The sequence below is a fragment of the Buteo buteo genome, chromosome Z (genome assembly GCF_964188355.1).
Source record: "Buteo buteo chromosome Z, bButBut1.hap1.1, whole genome shotgun sequence".
NCBI lineage: Eukaryota > Metazoa > Chordata > Aves > Accipitriformes > Accipitridae > Buteo > Buteo buteo.
In genome coordinates this window covers 52,046,283-52,073,240 of record NC_134204.1, presented here as the reverse complement: position 1 = coordinate 52,073,240, position 26,958 = coordinate 52,046,283, and the positions used below count along the sequence as shown (strand labels likewise).

At 38.6% G+C, this 26,958-nt stretch overlaps 1 long non-coding RNA gene across 2 annotated transcripts in view; it reads right to left on the bottom strand.

Annotated features, from left to right (window-relative positions):
- The window catches only part of LOC142027447 (uncharacterized), an 84,880-nt gene that overhangs the window by 46,051 nt on the left and 11,871 nt on the right, over positions 1-26,958 (bottom strand). For both annotated transcript variants that reach the window (XR_012649134.1, XR_012649135.1), the window contains exon 2: positions 1,785-1,919. This is a non-coding gene — a long non-coding RNA (uncharacterized LOC142027447). The remainder of the gene's footprint in view (positions 1-1,784; positions 1,920-26,958) is intronic.

The following is a 26,958-nucleotide window of genomic DNA, read 5'->3' as shown; positions in this document are numbered from 1 at the left end:
TATGGAACTAATTTGATGAAAATTCTCTGGTATGAAGCATGATATAAGTTGTGAGAAATGCTTTATAGAAGGAGAAACAAATTCAAAGAAAGAAATTAAATAATAATTCTTAATCCCAATGCTAAAATCTTCATTAGCTTCTTCTAATACAGAGGGGTTTGTGACTAATTTCCCTCCAAGCAAAGTAAATGACCACTTCTCTCTTCATAAAAGCAACAAAACTTTGTAAGGCTATGAGAATGTGACATTTTAGTACAGTCTAAAAGAACACACTTACTTACAACTGTCAAAACCACCTCATACTGATGGCAAGCCTTAAATTTATCCCAGCACACACTTTTAGGCAAACTTACACTGGGAAGGTCCCTTTCTAACAAATGGAAAGGGATATCCCTGCTCTGAATCATTCTTAGAAGGATTTTATTTCATTCTTTCTACTGGTGACATTTTGACTACTATATAAAGAAATACAAAAATTCAAGTATAGATTTTTTTTAATGAATTCTCATCTGTTTCATAATGAGGCTAATTTATAATGTGTGAGCTCTGTTTTCTTTCATTTTGTAAAATGTTGACTTGCAAACTGAAGCAGAAAGTAATTGCACTACTGCAGGCACTTTCCACAGTTTTACTGCCCTGGTTATACATAGTTTTATAGGAGAATCCTTCCTTTTACCAGCTAATTGAAGGGATATTTTTTTTTTAATCTTGGGTTATGAATTACTGTATGATTTAACTTGAAGAGCTGCTCTGTAAGGTCTAATTTAAAGTAATAAGGATGCTACAATCCAGGAAACTGTACTTATGAAACACCCCGACTTTTCAATGAGGTACAAAACGTCATGTGGCATATGAAAGCTGCCAGTAGAAAAGTAATAGAGAGAAACAGAAACAGAAAACGGGACAAGGTCAAGTCTGGAATGTTTCAGAGACTTAGCAAATGACAGATGAGTGTGATAGAGGCAGGAGGGAATAGATTCCTGGAAACTTATTTTATAATTAGAATATGAGTTCTGAGTATCTGGTAGATACTCTTCAACCACAGCTAGGTTGACAGCTTAAATAACTTCGTGTATTCTTTTCATATAACGGCAAGGTCATCACATCGTCTCATGTTCAAATCACAATATGGCATACTGAGAGTAATTGGCTGTTCACCATTTCTTTTGTAATTCAAACTCTCCTGACTAGAAGACAGAAAATTGGGCACAAAGTATGTCAACAACAGAAAAAATATTAGAAATTAGAATTGTGTAATTTCTCTGGAGGTTGCACTGTACACATTTAAATTAAATGCCAGTGCAGAGGCTTGGGTGATCACATTTTGTACCATTTAAGCACATCTTCTGTCAGATTTAGAAAGGATTTAAGTAAGGGTCTGTGAATGTGGGTGAATTTATTCTGTAATTACCACTTCATAATTTTAGAACTACCAACATGGAAACATGCCAATATTTTCCATAAAACAACCTGACTTAGAAACTTATTAATTTTTCCCTTTCTTTCGGTGTAAAACTACCACTTCTAGATAAAGCCATGTGATGAGAAGAAACATACCCAGACATGGAAACAAACAGAATTAATAATGAAGACAGAGAAAAAAGATAAATTGAAAAATTAATGAACAGAAAGGATAAGATTTTCTGATATACCTAAAAACCACCTTAAAACAGACTTGTGAATGTGATGACAGGACATCTCAGGGGAAGGCTAATGAGCCATTAGCTTAATGAAGTTTATTGACTATTGCTTAAGCAGTTACTGTCTATAGGCTTTCCACTTACCATGAAATAATCAATTTTATGAGTCCTCCTTCAGTGCAGAGTTAAACAGATTGGTTTCCTTGGACTATTTCAGCTTGGACGCCCAAGGAAGCCAATCTGAGAGGCAGCAACATTGAGGAACCCCAGGGACATCAACTGCAATTGCAAAGATACACACAGCAGTTAGAATAAGGATTTTGAAACAGAAAAGAATTATTGTGCTGACACCAACAAAAGACATACATATTAGTTTAAACATGAACAAAAGTCAGGATCTGCAATTATCTTAAAAAAATATTAAAGTCCAGGTTACTCAGAATTCAGGCTAAAGAACAGGCAAAATACTCTGCTACCTGTCGCTCCACTCTATTTTGTATCTCAAAATTTAAAAAAGACCACCCATGCAGTTAGTTACATTAATTAATATGTTTACTACATGAGGTATTACTAAATGGTATGCTACAACAGCCACGAGCAAGCTCTTCCCAGAGCCTGAGCCAACAAGAGCCATTTAACTGCCATTAGAACATCACAGAGCCCAAGCTAATAAGCCCTGCTGTGAAGCAGTGTATATTATTTTAGGAATGATGCCATGCTAACGTGGCATGGCTTGTATTGGTTGAGAGTGCAAAAGAACAAGATTATTTGCTAGCTAAAACCCATGTAACACAGTCACAATTACAGCGAAGAGTTTAGGTTGCTCAAGCAGCTTAGTTGTGTATCTCTAAAATGAGTATTTTCTACAACTATAGCCAGAGCCTCATCTATGAACAAGATGAGTAACTGCCTTGTTTCCATACAGAAGTCATGATATCTGCTACCTAAGTGATATAGAATTAACTTAATTAAATCTTAATTTTTTTCATTGGTAGGCTACAAAATTCCATTGCTTTTTAACTCTTGTTAGACATGATGTTGGAAATTTGGGGGAAGTGAGATCACAAAAAAGTTTATCTGACATTTCTCTCTCTCTTGAAATAATCGAGATCCCTCCCAAATCACCTTAAACACTGCTTTACTAAAATGACATGTTTTAAATTAAGATTGATTTGCAAATAATGGGTATAGATTCTTAGAAAATATACTGTATACTCAGAGACGTTGCAATGATTTTTTAGAAACTTTTTATTTCAGAGGATAATATTACTTGCTGTGGATGCTTCTCATATGTAGATGCAATGCCAGTGGAACTGAGATACTGGAGGATGCAGATCTGTAAATCAGATTGCTGAGGAATACCTCATTCTGTACAAATAAATGGGTACCAGTAGAAACCCAGATTTTCAGATGGTGGCTTTATTTTTTGAACTGTCTTGTACTAAAAGATTTATTGTGTTTAGTAGTTGTCTGGTGCAACAGGAAGATGTAGGTAGGTATTTGCATTATCTGCTAACACTGCCTTCTATAGAAAAGGAAGACACAGTGTGTAAAAATATAAAAGACAAGTAAAATTATGGAAGAATCTGATTCTTCACCTGCAATTCAGTTACAGATTGTAACTTTGGGCTGGCCTGGACCTTTATAAGGCCGAGATAGACTGGCCAAAAACACGAAGAAGGAGAAAATTCTAGAACATCCATAAATAATACTTGGCAAAATATTTAGAAGAAACTGTCATAGTTTCCTGTATATGCCGTAAATGAAGGGAAAATCAAACAAAATAATCTGGTTTTGCAGTCTGAGCAAAAACTGACAAGCCCCAAATCTAAGCAGGCAAAAACTGGTACATTGACTGGGGGTAGGTGGGAGCCATACCCAAAGCAACTCTACAGTCTACACACAGAGTAAACCTACAGTCCCTAGAGCTTCCCCAAAAGCCCATAAATCTAATTTTCCAAAGGTAAGTTTGCTAGAAAACAGAGATGATTTTGCACTCTCTTTTTCAAGATGTGGTATATCTAACATAGCAGCAATGTTTAATGCACAGACCAATGAAAGTGACTTCAGGTACTTCACTCATCCCAGTCCAACAAGAAAACTATCTCAGAGTAGCAAAGTAGCTTTAGAAAAGTCATGTGGAGTCATTCATACTTTGCACTATCAAACTATATTTTGGCATCAACCAAGTACGGCTGTCATATTTAATAGAAAACTGGATGCAGTGAGCCTGTAATATTTAAAACTGATGCCAGAGGAAATGAGGAATTGCAGAGGCACAAAGAAACAAAAAAGGCCAAACAGAATAATCAATATGGTACAGTATCTGAAGGTCTTTCCCATACAGAAAAATCTACTACATATCTTACAGGGGAAAAAAACAGTAATAGCTTGTAGTGGGGTCCCCAAAATTTGGCAGACAGAAACTGAGGAGAGATAGGTCTTATCATCCCAGCATCCTGCAAAATTGAAGAGAAGGGGCAACAGGAACCTGCCAATTTGCACAATAACATCTTAAATAACAGTGATAGCACGTTAGTACAAATGTCTCTATCAAAGTAAAGAGATCCCTTAAAGATCTGTAGCAAAAGTAGTGTCTGTGCCTGGGGGGGGAATCCACAGATCCAAGCCACTGAGACACATCACAGATATGTCAAAAGTTTCTGATATGCTTTATGCAGTGCTCTGCATTCAAACACCCTGCCTTAACTACACATAATATGCCATATTATTTGTGTTTAGCAGGGTCTAAAAGTCTACTACATTAGCACAATATCACCAATAGAGCTGTGTCCATAATAATCCTCATAAACTGTCGGTAAATGCTGCTACTCAGAGTAGCCTTCCTGCAACTATCAACAATGTTGTGCCTTATAAAAATCTGACTTAAAAAATTCAGTTGTGCTACTACTGGGTTTTGGTATTGCTCTGTCTTGGACTGTCTGGACTGAATTGGTTTGTTCTGCTTCTGTGCTCATCTTCCCTGACAGCTGGGGAACAACAATATGTACTCACATCTTCGTGAGATGTGGCTATTCCTGGAATGAGAGCTTCTTTATTAAGGAATCTTGTCTTGCTTCCCAGTTACCAGTTGTCTTCCCAGTTGTTTCCACTCTGTGTGGCTCTTTTATGAAATGCAACCAGCTTATAAATACTGCAGTAATGACGTTTTACTTGTTGCATTCATGATAAGCATCTATGCTGTATGTCACCCTTGACAATACTGTGGAAACTTTTACTGAAAAACAAAAAACCCTTCACAAAATCCTTTGGGCACAAATAGATCGCTATTAAAGACAAAGTGAACTTTTTCAGGCATAACATAGCAAATGAATGTATTTTTATATAAAGTGTTTATTGTATCTATAAACACAAACATTTTCAGAATATACTGACCACACTGTCACTTTTTCAGATTAGGTTTAAGTTTGTGAAACAGGTTTACTCCATTTCCTCAGGAGTAACTGAATAGTTGAGAACATGAGCTTTAACTTCTGAGTGTTCTTGCTTTTTATATGTCACTGGACCTTGGTGCTGTTCTGCAGCTGGGTGAATGTAAATTCTGCAATTTGGGAAAAAAAATTTGAAGACCTATGAAGGGGATTGAATTTCTTAGGAAAATAAAATTCAGGGATTTTAAAAAGAGGGAAGAGACAATCATGATTGATTGTTTTTTGTCTAGGATTGTGCAGGCTTTACCTAAAGCATCATATCTAAAAATAAAATATAGCTACTGTCACATTTAATTGAATTTGAAGATAATTTCTCCAGCCAGACTTGCACAAAAGGGAAACACATGCTCAAAAACAATATGGCCACCTCTTTGTCTCGCTTATTTAATTGCTATTTAATTTCTCTCTCTCTTTCCTGAATGAGTGTCCTATGCCATTTAAAATACACCAAAAGTTTTGAATTTACTGATCCATAAACGTCTTTTCCAACCCACAACTATTGACACTAAAGAGTAACATGTGCTGTCTCCTCCGTGGCAGGCTCGAGCTGCAGTCTCTTTAATGTTTGTGTTCCGGGAGCATCTGCTGAGGGCTGTTTGTAATAGCCTCCTCATGCATGTTTGTGCTGCTAGACACCAGGCTACTCCTCACATGAAGCTGAAGTAAAGAACCATGAGGGTGGTTAGCACTAATTTGTTTTCAAATCTATACATCTCACAGAAAGTCCCAGATCTGGTTTTGTACCTAAATCATGAAGATGGTAGGAGTTGTTCACAGATGAGATTAAGTATAATATGGGCCAGGATTTCTAGATATCTCCAAAAAGCTGACAAAGGAGCAGATAACTGGAGCATGATATAGCATTATGAAGCAGGCTGATGCATGGAATAACAAGAGAAGATGATGAGAGAGGCACAAAGATGGAAGAGGGCATGTGATGGACCATGTGCCAGGTTTCTCACGTACCCCAGCACAGGGATGGGGCTCAGCATCCTCCATTTCCTTCTTGTGGTGGCACTCTACAACAGATAGCTGGCAGATAAGTAAGGCTTGCCATTCTTCTGGGAAGGTCTCTGAAGTCACCTTTCACAAGGATTTTTAGTAGCTTGAACTTGGCTTGGGTTCATCCTGCTGGCAAGGGAAATGGGACTGCAAGGTGGCTGGGCTGGGAGCTTTGGGATCTTTGGGATCTTTAGGGGCACTCTGGGACCTGAACACCCAAACACAATGTAAGTGTAAACAGCTTCAGTTTCATGATTCTGAAAGAGAGATGTCCGTGGAGGAATGCACTTCCTGCAGATAAGGTGAAGATTAATCAGTCAATATTTGTACAACTGAAAATGTACAAAGCAATAAAATTATCATGAAGACAGAGCACAAGTAAACTAAAAGATTCCTGTTACCTTCACTGGACCTGGGACTAGTCCCATAGATAAACCCATTTGCTGTTGTTGCAAGCTAGCACTTTTGAAATTTTAGGCTGACAGATACCTACTTGCTTACATGTGCTTGAAAGTCTTGAGACTTATTACAGAGCAGCGTACCCTTTACATTTCCCCATCATGCTCTGTGCTGTGTTGCAGCTCTAAACAATTAAAGAGTTTAGAGTTTCTTTACCTCAAGCATATGCCAAATCCAATTCTTATGACATGGTGTGATTCAGCACAATGAAATCAGCAGATACACCAGGATTTATCCTATGAATTTTCTAAAGAAGCATAAGAAAACAGTGAAGATTTAAGAAGGGAAGTTGTTTGTGGTTTAGCATGGCGTCTAGCATTGTAAGTGGTAATTCTGTTTCATTTTGAGTAAAGCAGAAATAAAATGTTTAGCATGTAGTAAATGCTCAAATGGACATATTATGCTGTGCTGGTGTTTATTTTGTTCATGTCAGAAAAATTAGATTAGCTTGTCTGGTAAATCTTACTTAACAATAAAGCTACACAATGACTGTCATTAATCATTTCCATGTTATACACACATCTTGTAAAAAGTTTATATATGCTTGAAATTAACCTTGCATGTATTGTTTTGATTTCATAGCAGCATGTTTTACATGTTTTTTTCATTTCCAAATGGAAAAAAAAAAACCCAAGAAGTTGTTTTGCAGCAGGGTTTTTCTTTCCTTTTTTTTTTTTTTTTTTAAATTTTAAAATCTCTTCATACTCTTATGGTCTGCTTGGCTGCTAAGAATGACCCCCCCTGGTTTTTGGCAACTATGAAAGAGCATAACACTGTTGAAGAACTTCATACAAATGTCTGTACATACAAGGATCTTTTCAATATACATATCTTTTCACCACAGCCTCACTTTTCCAGTGCCATACATAAGAGTTTTCCTTCCTATTCCAACACCCTTACAGCTGAATATGAATAATAAGGACATGGGAGCTGAGGAAGACATAGGGGTGAGGACAGAACTGGGGACAGGACTTGAACTAGGTGGGGAAAATGGCTGCAAGGGAATGAACTCTTGGTTAAAAAAAGCTGTGGGAGATAGACCAGTCCTGTAGGGCAGGAAGGGAAAGCTGCTGTGATGGTGAGAGCCAGAAGGAAGTTGGAAGAACTCAGGAGCTGACAGGAGAGTATTGACATCTGTTCAGTCAGCACTTAAAAGGTTAAAATTTCAGTAGCTGTCTGCATCTTAACCATTCTAGGAGATGCCTGTGTTTTGCTGAGACTGTGTTCAGAAGAACCCAAAGATGAAGAAAAAGATGAAGATGCTACAAGTCAGCTTCATCAGGGGCCCAACTTAAATGCCTCTACACAAATGCACATAGTGCGGGGAATAAACAAGAGGACTTAGAGACATGCACATGCCTGAAAGGCTATAATTTTATTGGCATCATGGAGGCATGATGGGATTGGTCCTATGACTGGAGTGTGGAATGGAAGGCTACAGGCTCTCTAGGAAGGACAGGCAGGGGAGAGGAGGATGGGGTGTCACCCTCTACGTCAGTGACCAGCTGGAGTGTATGGAGCTCTGTCTGGGGATAGATGAGGAGCTGACCAAGAGCTTATGGGTCAGGATTAAAGGAAGGGCAGGGACAGGTGACATTACTTATACTGGGGGTCTGCTACAGGCCACCCACCAGGAAGACCAAGCAGATGAGGCCCTCTGTAGACAGACAGGAGCAGCCTCATGTTCACAAGCCCTGGTCCTCATGGGGGACTTCAACCACCCCGATAACTGTTAGAGGGACAACACGGCAGGGCGTAAGCAATCCAGGAAGTTCCTGGAATGCATTGACGACAACTTCCTTCTCCAAGTAATGGAGAAGCCAATGAGGAGAGGTGCTGTCCTGGACCCTGTTCTCACCAACAAGGAGGGGCTGGTGGGGAATGTGAAGCTCAAGGGCAGCCTTGGCTGCAGTGACCACGAAATGGTGAAGCTCAAGATCCTTAGGGCAGGGAGGAGGGCACACAGCAGGCTCACCACCCTGGACTTCAGGAGAGCTGACTTTGGCCTCTTCAGGGATCTGCTTGGTAGAGTACCATGGGATAAAGCCCTGGAGGGAAGAGGGGCCCAAGAAAGATGGTTAATATTCAGGGATCACCTCCTCCAAGCTCAGGAGCAATGCATCCCAGCAAAGAGAGTCAGGCAAAAATGCCAGGAGGCATGCATGGATGAACGAGGAGCTCCTGGACAACTCAAACACAAAAAGCAAGCCCACAGAGGGTGGAAACAAGGACAGGTAGCCTGGAGAAATAAACAGAGAAATTGTCCAAGCAGCCAGGGATCAGGTTAGGAAAGGTCAAGCTCTGATAGAATGAAGTCTGGCCAAGGATGTCAGGGGCAACAAAAAAAGCTTCTATAGGTACATCAGTGATAAAAGGAAGACTCGGGAAAATATAAGCCCTCTCTAGAAGGAAACAGGAGACCTGGTTACCCGGGACATGGAGAGGGCTGAGGTACTCAATGACTTTTTTTTGCCTCAATCTTCACAGGCAAGTGCTCCAGCCACACCACCCAAGTCACAGAAGGCAAAGGCAGGGACTGGGAGAATGAAGAACCACCCACCATAGGTGAAGGTCGGATTCAAGACCATCCAAGGAACCTGAAGGTGCACAGGTCCATAGGACCTGATGAGGTGCATCTGTGGGTCCTGAGGGAGCTGGCGGATGAAGTGGCTAAGCACTATCCATCATATTTGAGAAGTTGTGCCAGTCCAGGAAAGTTCCCACTGACTGGAAAAGGGGAAACATAAACCCCATTTTTAGAAAGGGAAAAAAGGAACACCCAGGGAACTACAGGCCAGTCAGTCTCATCTCTGTGCCTGGCAAGATCAGGGAGCAGATCCTCCTGGAAATTATGCTAGGGCACATGGAAAGTAAGGAGGTGATTGGTGACAGCTGACATGACTTCACTAAGGGCAAACTGTGCCAGACAAATTTGGTGGCCTTCTACGATGGAGTTACAGCATCGGTGGATAAGGGAAGAGCAACGGATGTATCTACCTGGACTTGTACAAAGCATTTGTCACTGCCCCACATGACGCTCTTGCATCTAAATCAGAGAGACATGGATTTGACAGATGGACCACTCGGTGGATAAGGAATTGGCTGGATGGTCGCACTCAAAGGGTTGCAGTTAACAGCTGGATGTCTGAATGGAGAGCAGTGCTGAGTGGCATTCCTCAGGGGTCAGTATTGGGACCGGCGCTGTTTAACATCTTTGTTGGGGACAAGAACAGTGGCATCGAGTGTACCCTCAGCAAGTTTGCCGAGGACACCGAGCTATGTGGTGTGGTCAACATGCTGGAGGGAAGGGATGCCATCCAGAGGGACCCTGACAGGCTTGAGAGGTGAGCCATGAGAATTTCAAGAAGTGCAACAAAGCCAAGTGCAAGGTCCTGCACATGGGTCAGGGCAATCCCAAGTACAAATACAGGCTGGGCAATGAGTGGACTGGGAGCAGCCCTGAGGAGAGGGACTTGGGGATGTTGATTGATGAAAATCTCAACATGACCCAGCAATGTGTGTTTGCAGCCCAGAAAGCCAACCATACCCTATGCTGCATCAGAAGAATTGTGGCTAGCAGGTCAAGGGAAGTGTTTCTCCCCCTCTACTCTGCTCTTCTGAGACCCCACCTGGAGTACTGTGTCCATCTTGGGGCCCTCAACATAAGAAAGACAGGGACATATTGGAGTAAGTCCAGAGAAGGGCCACAAAGATGATCAGAGGGCTGGAGCACCTCTCCTATGAAGACAGGCTAAGGGAGTTGGGGTTGCTCAGCCTGGAGAAGAGAAGCCTTCAGGAAGACCTTATAGCAGCCTTCCAGTACCTAAAAGGGGGCCTGCAAGAAAGCCAGAGAAGGACTTTTTACAAGGGCATATGGTAACAGGACAAAGGGTAATGGCTTTAAACTGAAAGAGGGTAGATTTAGATTAGATATTAGGAAAACATTCTTCACTATGAGGGTGGTGAGGCACTGGAACAGGTTTCCCAGAGAGGCTGTGGATGCCCCATCCCTGGAAGTGTTCAAGGCCAGGCTGGATGGGGCTTTGAGCAACCTGGTCTAGTGGAAGGTGTCCCTGCCCAGGGGAGAGGGGGGGTTGGAACTAGATGATCTTTAAGGTCCCTTCCAACCCAAACCATTCTATGGTGATTCTATGATCCTAAACAACAGGGACAGTACTTGTGGCAGCATCTTCAGAGATCAATAAATATTTCACCAAAGTAACTCTGAGGCAGATGATCCCACCTACAAAGTGTGACTTTGCTACAACTGGAGAATATATTCAGGAGGTAAAGTCTGCAACAGGAAAGTGGCCCTACTTTTGGAGTTACACCCCAGTGCAGTCTGAAAGGCAGAATGACTAGTGACTTTTCTTAGTTTCAGGGCAGAAAAATGCACTTCTGTCTATATCTTGGTACAACAAAAATGGAAGAAGGCATGTCAGTGGAAGAACCATAATTAACTGCTACTATCATTGCTGCAAGCTTTGAACAAATAAGATCCAAAGCAAACATTCAAATCATTAAGGCTTTAGGATGGGCTTAACTGTCCCGAGTGTGTTTCTCTGTCAGCAGGAAACAGCATATGACCCAGTGTGCCAATATGTATTTAAGAGGGAGATGGTGTATGGGGTGAAGCAGTGCTTGTGAGGGTGAGTTCTGCAGTGCACAGGTGCTGAAGCCGGCATAGCAAACGTTGAAAGTAGGGCTGTGTCCTCCACAGCCATGCTCACCATGAGCACAGCCTCCCCTGCAGTGTGCTCCCTGAGGCGAAAAAAGGGGTGCCATCAGTGCAGTTCTGGCTAGGGTGAAAGAGGCAGATATTGAGCTGCTCAGCCTTGTAGAGAGCAGCTGTGTTTTGGGTTATGACTATTTGCTGAGAAGGGTAGAGGAAGTCAGCAGCCTTGCAATGTGTGAAGGAACAATTTGTCTAACATGTAGCTTGTTTTTCATGGACGTGATGTAGTGGGAGCATTTTCCTTATTCCCTATGGAAGTGAAGGAGGCTGTCAGTGGACTAGCAGCTGCAGACCATAATTACTATTACACTCAATCTCAAATGAGGTCATAATAATAAATATCATAAACATTGTAAAGTACATTTGATGGTCTCCTTCAACATCTGTAGTTTGCTTAGTATTTGTGGCAGCCATCACTTTATGGAACAGAAGAAGATAAATATTTTCGCTAATAAAAATTGGTCTAGGTTTTCTCTGTTTCCATCTTTCCCCTTCTCTATTCCTACACTAACTCTCTTAATCTTTTTTGAAGTAATCTGCTATTCGGATCCTTTTTGCTAAGGCCCAGTTTCCTGCTAAGAAAATCTTATGGAGGGAGAGGGAGTAAGAGACCACGATACAAGGCAGACACTGTTTTGCAGTAGAATTTCTTAGATTCTGGCATAACTATTTCTCTGCAGTAAATGTATGTTTTCCATCAGACTTTGCTCTACCATGTGGTCTAATCTTCTTGATATTTTGCCCAACATATTATGAGCTCAAGCTACTATTTCTTTCCTTTGTACAAGCCAGTAATATAAATGCTAGAGCAAATGGTATAAACCCCAATGGAAAACACATATCTATTTCATTGGGGTTATTAGTTGCCAATGGGAATAAACAGATTTTTGTCTTTGAAGAGCTCATTAGCTTCTAAGAAAAAAAAGCAATACAAAAAAACCTTTCTAACCTTGTAAATCTATTGGGACCCAAACCCAAAATTTCATTTAGTATTTTTGGGAGCGTCTGCTGACCTTGGCTTCAATAAACCTTGTGAGCTGTACTTTAGCCCACACAGCTTTAGATGCTCACAGTTAACTTAGAAGATATCCATTACTACTTGTGTCCAAACTGAAAAAGGGTGTTGGTTTAGAAAACTGCCTGAGCTTCCATGATGAACTCCTCTATTAGATCATCCCTATTGCTAGCTTTTCCCTACTATTTGAATACTTACCTTTTCCTCAAGGTTGGCCAAGGGAGTATCTTTCTTGGACAGTGTATGACACCTATCAATATTCCCTGAAAATCCTATCCCCACACAGAAGTGCAGTGCAGCGTATGCAGGAGATGCAAAACCCCAGCTACCTGTCTCTCTGTTTCCATTAAAAAAAAAAAAAAGGAAACTAGCAAGATATAATGGGTCAAATATTGTGATTCTTACTTGATCTAAACTGCTATCGATGTTGAAAGGAGGATTGTTCAAGAAAATACCAAGAAGTCTACTGGTTTTGTTTTCCCAGAAAGCAGTCACATCCTGCTGGTGGTCTTGTCTCCAGACTGAATCTCTAGAGGGAATTCTAAAGAACCAATTTTCATCATATCTACTTCAAAATACAAATAATTTTCCAAACTGGAAAAAGAGCCTGTAGATAAATAGCACATATCAGAAAAAGGTGGGAAAATTATTTTTTATTGGGGATCAATTTTACTGGTTCCATACCAGTTAAAGTAATGGTTTTATGACAAAGAATACTATGTAGAAAGAATCAAGTAGTTAAACTTCAGTGGAATTATTTTCATCCAAAATGTGCATGTGAGCTTGGAAATGCTGGCAAATTAATTAAAATTTCCAAAGTTGTAAATACAAATCCATGAATAAATTTTGTAAAATTTAATAAATAAATTTAATTGTACTGCTAAATCTAATAAATCACATTTTCAAAAGGATTTTAAAAGCCGTGAAGGGTGACTGACAATATATTTGCATCTAAATTCAACTTTCATAGTCTAGGCTAAGTAGTAATTACAATACCTGACTAGTTCACAGTTACATATATGAATGAGTTATTCGATCTAAGGGAAGAGTACCAAAATATTCCTAATGAGCTGTAAGCTCTTAAAGAATATTTTTTTCTGTATCGGTAGAACTGGTGAGTGAATATAAGTCCAGGTTTTATTGAGATATGAAAGGGCCATAGGTGGCACAACTATTAGTGCTCCAAGAATAAAGCCATGGTAACTCAGGATTCAGATTTCCATCACTACCATCTCTACGTCATCTGTCTTACACCCCCACATACTTGACTCTCTGCTTAAAAATAACTGTTAAAATGAAAATTTATACTATTGAACATCATGAAGCGGGTTTTTCTTTCACTTCTATGGCTGTTCATGTGTTTGTCTCAATTTCATGCCCAGTCATCCTTCTAACACAAGCATTGGCTGGTTTTTACATATGTAGTCTCATCCTCACTGTGAAAATGATCTGTAGCTGGCAATATGTCAGCAGCTCTTTCTTTTTTAATGTAATGCCATTAGCTGTTATTAAGAGGACCTCAGCAGTAAGCACTAAAGGAACAAGATCACTTTCATCAACTGTAGTGAAAAAACATGAGGGAGAATTTGCCTACCATGTTTGGAACACATTTTCTTCAGTAGTGCTTATACTTTTTCCTGTCCATTGCAGGATAGCGGCAGGATTATGTTCAGATTTAGTGACCCAGCTCACTGCCAACTCTGGGTCATCATGAAGCAGAACCCTTGGCTCTTTTATGTGTCTGCACAATGAATACTAATAGTCAAGGATATTGTCTGTAGACCAAGAAACCTTATCTGTCAACATGCACCTATGTTAAAGAAAGTGTTTACTCTTCAGAAAAATATTCAGCATTTTGCAGCATGCCTGTCTATGTAAATAAAGTAACTGTACATTTTAAACACCTTAATAAAATATAAGAAACATAATCATAAATGAGTATTCACACACAACCCCTTATCAAGGCTATTTGCTTCTGAACAAATACACTGGTTTCATGTGTATCATAGTCCCAGAATTTACACCTTTGTATGGAGTCAAAAACAGAATCGGAAGATTTTGCACAGAAATTTGAATCCAAGAATAAACTTTCTTTAGTCATGTAAACAAAAAGAGCATCAAGGTGGTGGCACTATGCAGTGAAGACAGAATTGGAAGGGAGGACTATAGAGGCATAAGCCAAAATTTAATCAGTATTTTACCTTTCCAGAATGATGCTTAAGTTGAATTCAAGGGGCAAGGCAGGATGGCTAGATGGCATGAGAGTATGGAATTAGAAATTATTATGTTAAATATGGAAACAGAATTTCACTAATTTACCACCCCAAAGTCAGGGAAACTTCATAATCTTCACTCCTGAATCCTGCAAACTGCTCCCCTATGATATAATAGGGCTCAGAGGAAAGTCTTTAATATAGAGTGAAAATCAAACCTGATTTTTGTGCATGTGATTCATGTGCTACATGTTTGTGAATTATAAACAAGTTTTCCTTTCTAAACTGGAGGCTAACCTTTTGGAAGCAGAAAAAAAAAGTGTAAAGCTTATTGGATTATTAATCATAGGAGTGTGATGGGATACTGTTGTGATTGCAGCAGATGATACCTCAAGCTTTGATAAGTAAAGTTTTTTTCCAGCAGAGACAAGAAATACTGTTGTTTTTCTACTATGCAGAGCAAGATCCCACCTGTACAGAAGACAGATGCAAAGTGAAACAGGTGGTGAGAAGGGTTTTTTTGACAAACTGAATAGAAAGTGTTTCACAAGAGAATAATAAATAGGCTTTACTGTTTTGTCAGAATTCTTCCAAATGAGAAGGCCTTATAGATACATCAGGTATTAAGGCCAATAATGACACTGACACAAGAGCAAAGAGATATAAATCATCAGTATCTATAAGCTAAATATTTCTAACAATCAGTGGTGCTATAGAACAACTTTCCAACAGGAATAGTGATGCGAAAATGTGTACTGAAATGAGTGGTGATTCTTAATCCATTTGTGGATGAGATTACTTGGCATGCTGAGCAGATGACAGGATTGAGTGCTATATTAAGACCCTCTTATTCCTGTGCTTTTCAGGAGGTAGATACCTGTTCTTGTCTGTTATAAACAGTGTAGTCAGTGAATTTGTATTTCCTCCTTGCTAATAATCTTGCAAAGTTTCTTCCTCATAGTACAAGATACTTCAAAAAGATGAGAAATAATTTCCAGTCTGAAAGACTCTGTGTAAAAATACAGAATCTAAAAGAGAAAAATCAGTAAGGCTGAGTGAGGAATTTTCACGAGGGTCTTGCTGAATTGATATCTTAGTGTCTGAAGGAAGAGCCACAGGTAGACTTCCAGGAATGTAGGACAACACCCGTAATGGACTGAGTTTTTTTGAAAGTGTGCATTGAAGGACAAAATGTGAAAGGTACCAGTTTTGGAGGTATAGCAATCTCAATCAGGGAACTTGTACTAGCATAACCCTAAAAAAGCATGTATTTAAGGTTATCTTAAGGTTCTGGCATCTTTCCCAGGCCTGTGCTATGGTTTAACCTCAGTAGGCAGTATGGGACATCCCTTTGGTCAGTTGGGGTCAGCTGTCCCAGCTGTGTCCCCCCACAGATTCTTGTGCACCCCCAGCCTACTTGCTGGCAGGGCAGTGTGAGCAGCAGTAAAGGCCCTGACACTGCATAAGCACTGTTGAGCAATAACTAAAGCATTGGTGTGTTATCAACACTGTTTTCAGCACAAATCCAAAACATAGTGCCATACCAGCTACTATGAAGAAAATTAACTCTATCCCAGCCAAAACCAGCACAGTCTGTCCATAATTTCTGTCACACTTGCAGTATTTATTAAAAATATTTTTCTTTTAAGACACAGATGTCAAAGTGTAAACTTAGACAGGTGCTGCTGTTTTGGGGATGGAAACCCAGTTTGAGATGGTTTCCAGCTTCTGGAAAAAAAAAAAAAAAAGGATGCAGCAGATGCTTCAGCATTTCTCTGCCACATTCTGAGGCTCCAACCCTGCAGGTAGACCCCATGGGCAATTCCTGTTGAAGTCTGAAGTACTTTTATAATCCATGTGTGAATTGCTTATATATAAGCCTAATCAACTTTTATAGTATGGTAAGAAATTCTCACCTTCCTTGTGGAATGAAGAGTTCATTTCTTGAGTCATGTGCATTTTCACTGAGTTTATGTAAGCTTGACAACATGATCCAACAGAAGGCTGTAGATTCTGTGGGTATTCTGTAGGTTCTGTGATTATTGCACTGTGACATCTTTATTGCACATGGTAGAAGTAATGTACCTCAGTTGGACTCCTATAACAACAAAATTAAAATCTGAACACATTAATGTCCAGCTGGGTCACTTTCTCTGCTTATTAGGCTGACTGCATCAAGATTTGTCAAACATAGGCTGCATTACAAAAATGGCTGGTGTTGGGTTCGTTGGAAGTAGTGGTCCAGTGGTTTAATATAACATTTCAGGTACAGTTTTTGAACATTAACATTCACTTTAATGTTAGACACAGATATTGCTTGTTAACCAGTGGTGCATTGTAAGTACACTAAGATCACTAACCCAACTGCATACTTAACCTACATTATTAACCATGATATATACCCAGCCTTTCTGAATTTCCATCAAATATTCATAGCATTTTGCTGTTAATTTATGGTGCCATTTTAGAACTACTTACAACTCTGGTTGCATGGCACATACCATGGGTGAAGAAATCCTGGCCAAGTGAAATGACTGATGAACTTTCCTTCATCCAGTAGGTTACTGAAGGTATTTATTTTAGAGTTTTTCAACTTCTTATTTCAATAAATACCAATATTTTATTTTAAATGAAATATTTAAATAATTTCATTTAGCTGAGTAAAATACTTGAGCTGATAAAGTGTGAAGAAATTTACTGTCTTGGGAAATTGTAGTACCCATATGAACACCAAATCCTCAGAACTTCAAAACTTCATAGTTTCTGTAAGAAGCAATGAAAGGAATAATTAAGGTCGTTACGACCTTGCGTATTTAGAGTGTCTTCCTTTGGATCTTGCTTTTGATACAGGACTGGAGATAGCAACAGCGCAGTACACAGAGTCCATATTCTAAAAAAACTGCAATTAGAAATCACCCTAATGCATAATGATTAAGGGTTTCCTTGTTACAGTCTGGACCATTTGCTGATCCAGACTGGCTATGAATAGCTCTGAAGAAGATCTGTTTTGCTGCCTATTAAGTCATTGTTAAACCAATGTGCTCACAGCTACAGGTGCAATGCTAATAATCCTTTTCAAGACTTAGCATATCAATGTCCTAAAGTATCACAGGAGATGACTAGAGTGTCAGTGACAAAGATGCTGGTAAAGACTGTGTTTTATGTCACAACTGTTCAAGAAAAAATATATGAGCCTTCTTTTCCATGACATCTGTAACATCTCAGTCAGTGACTAGTTCCAAGTAATTGTCTACTCTTGGGGTTGGTTGAGTGTTTCATGATGAGGAATTTTTGTTATACTTGGATAAACTCACTAAAACTCAGACTTGACTTTTGGCTTGCAAAGAAAAAGGCTGGCTTCAGAAAGGACAAATGTTTTTTTGCCTTGAGTTTTGGTCAACAGTATCTCTTGGTGAGACTCTAGAAGCACTGAGGGAGCTTCAAACTGATAAATAAGCCAAACACACAAGTTGCTTTTGATCAATGAAATTACTGGGAGAAAGCAAAATAGCACTTCATTTGCAGTTAAAACTGGTGAAAACTTGCTTTACTTCTCATTTCTTTGTGCACTGACAAATTCTCTAATTACCAACTTGCTATCAGACATTCCTTCTACGACAGCACATGTAGTCAGCGCAAAAAAATCTAAATCCTTGTTTTTCTCATGTTTCAGATTTTGTGGCACAATACCGCACTGATCTTTAATGCTTGTTTGCCACCTTACAATAAATGAGAGTAAAGAGTGTAAACTCTAGCCATTGGTGCTAATTGAACAAAAGGCTTTATAGCCACAGTCCAACAAGGCAGAGATAAATCCAACTTAGAGTAATTTATTTATTTATTTTTTTATAGGCTAAGAACAATCATCTGTGTCTTCTACTACTGTTTTCAAGACAATTTGTGAAGGTGATAAAATACTAGTGTTTGTATGTATTACTCAGCTTTACATTGTAACTTACTAGGCACAACACCAGCAGTCATCTTGTCTCTTTTGTTCAGGGCATGTTTGCAGGTAAGTTCATGGGGAATGAAATAAGCAGAATTAGCCTTGTAAAAACTGATCAGAACAGCTAATGGTGTTGTATTACCTTCTGTTAGGGGGTTTTATAACTGGGGACTCTGTCCCAGAGCTTTCAGCTGAGAGGATTACAGGGACTATTAGCAAGTGTTTCTCAGAAAACAAACTTCTGCAATGCTCAGCTTTCACTTCATTTCCAGATGTTAAACAAAGTTTGATCTGGGTTTTGTTTTTAAACTTCTATCTCCTTAATTTCATTGGTTCCTATGTGACTCAAAACCAGCTACTCTCAGAAGTGGGCTACCATGGCAGATGAGAATGTCTTCAGTAGTCAAGCTAAGACTGACTGTTTATTCATGAGAAATTGGAAGCAAAGTCTTTTTAAAAAAAGGGGGTTTCATAGTTAAAAATCCCAGATGGGGTGATTGTAGTCTTTTGTGAAGATGCTGATCAGTATCTGTGAAATCCTTAAGAAATTTCTGTTCTTCAGAAAAGGAACTCCAATTAGACTATGTTAAATTGTAATCATTACTAGATAACCCTGGCAGAACTGACAAAGAAAACTGATATATTTCGTGCCTTCTGATCCCTGATGTGCCTCTTGTTTGGGTTACAAATGATCAATGTCCTGTCTTTGCTGTGCCTATAGTGAGACCAAAGGCCCTAGTCCTTTGACATAAATTTTCAAGTATAATGCTTAGGGACCCTCTGATCCTTTCTGTATGGGATTCTACAGAGGGGCCTGCATTTAGTCCTACTGCTGCATGAGAAGGTTTGCCACTAAGCATGCTTTCCAGTGCCTGTCTCTGTTGCTGTGCATATCTCCTCTTGAAGCACATCCAGTTGTTCCAGTGCATTTTACTTGACTTTCATTTATTTGACATCTTCTAGTATCAGGTCTGCTTGCCTCAGTCATTATTACAATTTTTCTCTTTTTTACTGTAATGACTGTTTCTTCCTTTTTCTTCCTGTTCCCTTACTCACTCCTCATACTGTCCAGGGAGCCCTCTTCTCATTGCCAGAGAAGACAAATCTCCATCTGACTCTTCCTCCTTACAGCTTTCTGTTACAATTTCTTGCCTGATATTGCTCTGATTTTTCCTCTGTGGGAACCCCAAGTCATCCTCATTAATTTTAATTATCCAACACATTAATCAGTTGATGAAGGGGAACCCAGACACTGTGTTTGTGTGCAGGTGTATCCACATGCAGTACGGACACTCCTTTTACTGACAGGCCTGTGGGTTTGTCCATAGGCTTGGGCAGCATTCCCAAATTCCTGGGTGGACCAGAGGAACACAGAGCAGGACTCTCTGATCTTGGTAACCCCCCAGGAGCTGCATTTCAAACCTATTACCTAGGTTGTCTTTGGTGTCTCTGTCTATCAGTCCATTAATGCATGGATCCTCTCAACATATTACAAATTCCTCTACATGCTCAAAGGTGAAGATCCCATTTCTTCCACTCAACTGAATGCTAGTAGTAGGATGCTATTTTTCTTTCTGTGTGTGTGTATCTGTCTGGTCCAGATGCCGTTCACAATCATTTACTAAAACCTACTGAAAGTATTGTATTTGGGGGTGTGCCTGGGGGAAAAATATTCATGATCTCAGTGGATTTTAAATTGTTCCTGGTATCCTTGTTTTTGTTGAACATGATCTAAGGCAAGCTTCAAATATACATCCAGAACAAAACTGGACACTGAGTTCACTCTAACTTTCATGGCACAAATTTAAAAACTTGTTATGATTGAAGGGAAAAAATGGCAATTCACACAGATATCTTTCTGTGCAATTAAGCCATGCCTCTAGATTGTTCCTGGCACCCCACAGCTGGAATCCTCAGTTCCTACTCAGAAAAACACAAACTTCTTGGTATGCCTCTCCTCAGACTGTGAACAAACACATCATGTTCACTGCTGATTCTATATTGTTGTTGATTAAATGAAAACTGAATCTTTCTAATCAGTTCACATCACCTAAAGTTGAAAAATGTCAGCAGTTATTGTCACCAAACAAAAAGCAAAACCACTGCATAAAGCAAAATAACTTTGGTATGGCAAATTGAGATAATAAATCTCCAAGGTAAAATAATGTAATTTCTGCTTTAAGAACTCATTTGAAACAAATAATATGTTAAAAAAAAAAGGCAAAAGCCCAAACCCATGTTTCTCCTACACAAATTTGTTTTGAAAAGACACCAGCAAGTGCCAGAATTCACATATACATTGACATGTGAAGGTGGCTGATCTAGAAGCATATTATAACCCATTCTAGTCACTTGCTGTTGTAAAACTGAGAACTAAGATTTTAATTTAAGAGAACTCTGGTGAAATATGATGCAGTATTAGTTCCCAGGTGGTAAAAGTGAGTGAAAAGAATGATACCCTTATGGGAAGCGATAGAGAAAGATCTTCCAGAACAGAAATGTAATTAATTGGTCACTGAGATAAAATATAGTCTATTTGACTGTAGTTGGCCCACTGTAAACAAACAAACAGACAAACAAATGCTCAGAGGCCATCAGATACCCTGGTAGTCTTACTAGATGTCCAAGTATGTAGAAGTATGGAACTGTGATGTGGGCATAAAAATAATCTTGCTCATAGTCTCAATGTCAGCCTTTTTTTTTTTTTTAATTTTGTTTAGTAAAACAATTTTGTTTCTTGCCTTCAGTATTACTTCCCTAATTTTTGTTCCATGGATTGCCTAGGCTTTTGGATAGTGCTTGTTCCTGCATCTTTTGAAGCTTATGAAAAATTTTACCATCTGCATGGCTATATAGAAGCAGAACAATCTCTACTGCTAGAAGGCTAGCAACAGTTTTCCAAAGTGTTCATTCTACCTGGTATTTTATTTCTAGCTATTTCTACCAATCTAATTTTCTATTTTAGTTCTCTGGCTTCCTGACTCTTACATTAGTTTTTTTTTCTTTAAACAATCTTTTAAAGTTCCTTTATTCTTGATAGCTTCTGTAAATGCAGTCTTGCATTGTCCCTGACAGAACATATATTCTGTTGTTTTTTCTTGATAGGGTTGAATTTCCATGGTTTTTTAAGATACCCTGTGGCTATTTTGTTTTTATGCTTAAGGTTATGCATTCCTTCTCTGATATTTTAAGAAGCTCCCATGCTGAGCTGAGTGACTCTAATTACTGGTTTTTTTATGTCATATTGTGGGGCTTTTAGCTCTGTCTTTTAAGTACCCTATCCTTAGCACAAAGATTTTATGTTTTGTTTTGTATTATTTCTTTCCTCCAGACTGTTGTACTTGTCTGTATTGTGGAGAGTAAGAGAGAGTAATTGTGATCTTACTGTGCTATCATTCAACGCCATGATCCTATTCAACTAATTCAGACATATCTCTACCACAAAAACTCTGACTGCCATGTGGTCCCGCATTTTAATTTCACATACAGTTGTAAGCTCGTGTCTGCTCCTAGACTTTCACACAGACCATACACAACTTATTTGTTACTGAATACATGCCCACATTATATCCATGTGTGTTGTAGGCAAAGAGTGTATCTCTACCCATGACAAAGGCTACCAAACAGGTTAAAGGATAGTATTATCGGATTCTGTACTAAATGCTTACTTTAATCACTCTGGTACTGGATGCTGCAATGGAGAGCAGGAAGATTGTTCTGACTAGTTTCTAGGGAGTGCAAAGGAGAAATGATGAAACTGCTCAGCAGCCTCACTAAGCCATAGCTGAGGCCCCCTCTTGTAGCGGGAGGGGAACAGAGACAGCAGGTTAGAAGGACACAGAGGAAAACACAAATGCTTAAGAAAACAAAAGCGTGATGATGAGGAGAAGGTTTGTAACTACCCTTATAGAGCTTGAAAATCTGATGTCTCCAGCAAACGTCTCACTTCCCTCCAGAGGGTGGCTCATGAAAATATGTGTGCACTATATTAGCACATTTATTCCCTGTTCTTGATTGCATAACCCTGAGGTTGGGAAAACCAGAATAATAGTTGCCAGTGAAGTTCAGTTTGGGTTCCTTTCACATGAGCATCATGTAGTATTTCCAAGAAAGGTAAAGTTAGTAGTAACCATGGTATTTTTCGAGGCAAACATTTGGTAAGATCATTATATTTGCTTTCAGTTAGATTAGATTAGGTGAGATCATTATAGAAACAGGTGAATATTTTTTCTGGTAGTAAATTTTGTGCTCTCTGTGGAACTACTATGCTCTGATTGTTTATTTAAAAATTGTAGTCTACAGTCTTGTATTTTTAGAAGTTCTGTTTGTTTGTTGGCTATTAAATTGAGAGAGAGGTTTACTAAAAAGATTGTACCCACCAATTCTACAAGCAATTGAAATTTAAGGCCATTTGGAAGAACCAGGTCTTATAGCTGTCACAGGTTAATAAAATGCCCATGTGGATAAGCGTAACTCTTTGGCTTATGACTAAAGAATCTGCTAAGGAGCATAACAAATCACCATAATGTTTCCTAATGCTGAATCTGAAAGATATGAGAAATCATAGGGAGGCAGAAAGCACCCTATCAAATACACCTTGAGGAAGTTTATATACAGTTTATTCCAGCCAATACCTGGAATGTACGCTACTCAGAGATACTAGGAATCTCTCATTATCATTCCTAATTTCACTCTAACTGGAAAACAGCTGAAATCAGACAGTGCTGTGTCTGCTAAATTTGTGCCCCCCTACCCCCACCCCACCCCCCGCGTTTTCACTGGTTTTTTGAATATAGCAAACTCTGTCATATTTCTGTGTGTCTGCTTTTGCATGACATTTACTCTAGAAGAAGAAATGGTATACCATCCTGGAATACAATGTACTGATACTGACTTACATCACCTAGTCATTTTGGAATGCATTTCCTATGAAATAACACAAGATAAGTAAGTTACATAGTTAGCTCTTATGCTTACAAAAGATTTAAAGTCATGAGAGTTTTCTTGTCTGGGATCAGGACCAAACTCTATGTCCACAAATTTCCATACGGGTTGCTGGATGCCTTCTTGTAAGTCCTAAAGAGTTGTGCTTCTTTAAAGCCAAGGAAACAAAATATTATTAAGCACTTTTTCTTCAGATGTGCTGTTGATGAAGAAAAGCATGAGGAAACACTGAAAAAAACTAAACCATGGTAAAAGAGCCTCCTGTTGAACAGAATTGTTCATCAAGTCCAACAGTAGCAGAAAGTAAATGAAAACATGACCTGAATCAGCAGCTGAAAAAAAGGGAAGTTAAGCCTGTTAGAAATGCTTCTGTCAGATTTTTGGCATACTTTTGCCGTTATATTATATGTCTAAAATACTGTAGGTATGTTCTCAAAATAATAATAATAATAATAATAATAATAAAACTGTAGTAGACATTAAAACAATTCTTTTTGAAGAAGCAATAGAAGTTTAACAGAAACCATCTGTTAAGATGCTTGGACTCAGGAGGCCATTGTTTTAGCTGGTTATTTTGATCTTTTTCTGTGATATTTTTAACAACAAATTCTTTGCAAAAATACACTATTTAAATAATTCCTAATTAGAATGTCTGTATTTTCCCATTTTAAGGGGGAAAAAATTCAATTACACTGTACTTTTATTTACTTTATAACTGTTTATATGCTCTCTTATTCATGGCAACAAGCTCCTCTTGGAATCACTTGCTAACTTGTATTTAATGAAGTTTTACACTAAAGCTTTCTTGTAAGCATAGCATAAGAAGCTGAAGCATGTCACTACTATCTTGTAATAGTCAGCTTTTCTTCCTTGTTTTTTTAACAATGAGCTCTATCCTCTGCTCAGTAAGATGTACATGGGAGGGAGATAAAGCCAGAAGTCAGTAATAACGTAAACTCTGTCTCTGCAATGATCAATAAATAAAATGTTTTTATTAAAGCAAAAGCACTAATAAAGAAACTCTTGTTTCTTCTCTCGCCACACGCTCCTTAACTTTGTACTTTCCTTCATTTAGAGGCCACCCCTGTGCATAGTGCTGCAGTGTAGTGTACAGTCCACTGAAACAGGCCTTAACTCATACATTTCAGTTCTGCTAGCAACACAGTTACAGTGGCTAAAACATTTAGCACAGGTAAAATGTCAGAATATCCTCTGCTCTGCACAGGTTTTGCACTGGGGCCGTTCCACACAAGGGAATTTCATGCTGCCTTAACTACTAGCAATGCCATGACATGCTAATGCAAAGCAGATGTTGAGAAGTCGTGGCAGCACAGTTGTATGGAGGTAGCATAGAGTGGGTAAGAAGGTAGACTTACCTACCGAGGAACAAGCAGATCACGTAAACCAAGATAATGTGACTGTAATTTATGGGCCTAATCGAGACAAGGAGTTGAATTCTTGATCAGCTTAAAGCACATGAGTTGAAATTGTAACTTTTTCAGAGCTCCTATGTTTTTTCTGGTTGTACCCTAAAACCAAGGGATGTTTTGCCTAACACAGGATCAGGATTTTCACTGCATTTCTTGTACAAAAGCATGTTCTCTGTCTACGTTTAGGTTTTGAAAATAGGAAAGAAAATTTATTGCTGATCATATAACATTATTCATACTCTTGCATCCATAACAGAACTACCATTTAAAGATACTGCTGTTAAAAGCAGACTCTAATTTGATTAAAAAAAAAACAAACAAAAAACCCTGTTCAAATCAAAAACTAATGTTTTAGAGATCATCAGTAACCTAGATGTTGTGCTTTGGATGACATACAGTATATGTAGGCCATTTCAAGTTCATGTTAATTTATCATAATTCTGTGTAGTGTTATGGAAATTATGCACGCCAGCCACCATAACAGGGCTTGACTCCACGTTTCTCCTGAATCAATAAGCCGAAAAGAGATTAAAGTCCTTTTTCTTAATAGCGCTACAGCTCCAGCTAGGTGCCTCTGAAGAGGGACCCTGAACAAAAAGATCCCTGGACAATTATACCCTTACAATCTGAGTTCCTCACCCGTCATGCGATAGTTAGGACCAATAGTAATATTAAGGTCTGGGGTCTTCTTGCTTTTTTATTGGTTTGATTTGTTTGCTGTTTCATTACTAAACAGTTGCTAAGTGGTCATCTTCTTACACAGTATCACATCCTCTTAGGTTGGTTTTGGCTGATTCTGTAGTTAGTTATTTTGCTTGTTGTAATGTGGTTGTTACAGTTCACATGCTATGATCTATAGGCTTTGTCTACTCTAGCTATTAATGTTTAAGCTGCTAGCTTTGTCTGCTCTAGCTATTATTAATATTTAAGCTGCTAGCTCCAACTTTCAACTAACTTTGTCTACAACAGTAGGTAGATCGCAAATTATTGTAAAGTTCACTTCTTTGAGTAAATATGTAGCTGCAGAGCTCCCTCTAGCAGAGCTTAGTTATTCCCAGTCATTTTTATCCAGTGTGTCCTCTAAAGTGGTTCTACAACTGCTTTTCTCTTTGTTTTCTTAAAATAAATTACTTCATATAGATGCTTTTTCAGAAGTTAATGCTAGATACTCTGGGAATCAAACTTATTTTCAAAGAAGAGATCTATACAAAGCAGGATTTTCTTTTTTTAATCACAGACCTAAGAGAGGACAAAACCCACTTTTATCTTGAAAAGATGTAAAAAGATACCTGAAAAGAGCTTCAAAATTTGCAGTCACCTGTACCCTCTTGTGAACATGTCAAACATGCTTAAAAAAGTTGATGACAACTACACTACTGCCAAAAAAGACAGATCATTCTTTTTCACTGTGTATAAAATTGGGAGTGGTTCTTAAAAAGTTTGTAATTGGTAATTCGGAAAGGTACATTAACTAAAGAAAAGCGAGTGCAGTCTTTCTATAAAGTTGTTTTTAAGAAAACAGATTTAATAACTGAACTTTCATTTTTTACTAAGTTGAAAATGCATTAATGTCACCATGAAACTTGACTGCAACACTCTTTAACTGGTAGCATTTGCTTTCTTAATAAGTTTTTTTACTTATCTTCATTATACATATCCCCTTTATGATTTGCATTGATTAAAATATATTTGATATGATGCAGCAGATTTTCTTACAATCACCACTTGCCTGATGCTTTATGTACTACAGATATATATTTTTTTCTTAACTAAATAAATTAAACAAATTTCTAACAAAATCTTCTATTGAAGGTGTAGGAAGAAATCAAGCAAAAAATAAAAGGATAATAAAAGGTATCATGACCACTTTCGAGCAATGTCACCCTGAAGCAGTCTCATTAATATATGACTGTCTCCACTGAACTACTAAAACATACAACTTATATTTCAATACTCAGTAAAACAGAAAGGAGGGTTTTTTTGAAGATCAAGCCCCAAGAGCTCTAGAACTTTAATATCTACTGCTGATCTGCTATGAGTGGCATATTCTTTTGTCTAGAAACAATGACAGCATTTGTTTTTCTTAAACAATATAAACTACTGATGGATATTAGGAAAACAA